This window comes from Cynocephalus volans, chromosome X (assembly GCF_027409185.1).
Source record: "Cynocephalus volans isolate mCynVol1 chromosome X, mCynVol1.pri, whole genome shotgun sequence".
Lineage (NCBI taxonomy): Eukaryota > Metazoa > Chordata > Mammalia > Dermoptera > Cynocephalidae > Cynocephalus > Cynocephalus volans.
The window spans coordinates 132,566,954-132,568,248 of NC_084478.1; the positions used below are offsets into that span (position 1 = coordinate 132,566,954).

Sequence of the window (1,295 nt, forward strand, 5' to 3'; positions counted from 1 at the left end):
AAGTATGGAGGAGGTAAGGGTAGCATGGCAGCCCAGTATCAGCAGCACCAGAAGAACCCATTTCAAATCTGGCTCCTGAAGAAGGATAAATTCTAGGGCCCATCCAACAGTATGATGACCAGATGTTCCAGGGGAAGACTTGGTGGTGCATTTCTGCTGTCCTCTGATTTCTCCTACACTTGGCCCTCTTATTCTTAAACCAAACCTACAATGAGAGGGAAAAAACGATTGGTTTAGTATATTGAACAGTTAATGTCATAATAGAAAAAACACAACATGCAACTTTATATGCCACTGAGATTTTAAAATGCATCGTGAGTGTTCCGCCCTGTTTCCATCCTGCGGGCAGGCTTCTGGGCCCGCGGCGGTCACTGGCGGGGTCAGCAAGATAAGAAGTCTTGTGTGAAATGTGGTGGTTTCAGCAAGGCCTCAGTTTCCTTCCTTCAGCCCTTGTAATTTGGACATCTGCTGCTTTCATATTTTCATATATTACTGCAATAACACTCCACCATGTCGACCCTGCATTGCCTTATATCAGTGACACTGGTACAGTAGCTCCAGGAAAATGTTTGTTTGGGGCAATGCTAAATATCGCTGCAGTTTTATGCATTGCTACCATTTATGTTCGTTATAAGCAAGTTCATGCTCTGAATCCTGAAGAGAACCATATCATCAGATTAAACAAGGCTGGCCTTGTACTTGGAGTACTGAGTTGTTTAGGACTTTCTATTGTGGCAAACTTCCAGTGTTGACTTGCTCGTCAATTTTGCACAGTGGCAGTTTTGGCACTGATGTAGTACAGAAACTCCATTGGAACCCTGAGGACAAAGGTTATGCACTTCACATAATCACTACTGCAACAGAATGGTCTATGTCATTTTCCTTCTTTGGTTTTTTCCTGACTTACATCCGTGATTTTCAGAAAATTTCTTTATGGGTGGAAGCCAATTTACATGGATCAACCCTCTATGACACTGCTCCTTGCCCTATAAACAATGAACGAACACGACTACTTTCCAGAGATTTATGATGAAAGGATAAAATATATCTGGATGATTATGCTTCTCAGGGATTGAGGAAAGGCTCACAAAAGTTACTCATTCTGCTCTGAAATTTTCAACCAGTTCATCAAGGCCGACAGTGACACTGCTGAATACTGATAAGTAGGAAACATGAAATAAGCATTTCATAAGGTATTTTAAAGGATATCATGAAGAAAACTATTGAAAAACATTTATTCCTATACTTTTTTATCCCAGAAAATAAAACCAAAGGACTACAGTACAAAAAAAAAA

The 1,295-nt window shown here is 40.5% G+C and overlaps 1 pseudogene; it reads left to right on the top strand.

The window, feature by feature from the left end:
- Positions 1 to 389: 389 nt before the first annotated feature.
- LOC134367456 (DNA damage-regulated autophagy modulator protein 2-like) lies at positions 390 to 1,043 on the top strand (annotated as a pseudogene).
- The last annotated feature ends 252 nt before the right edge of the window (positions 1,044 to 1,295 follow it).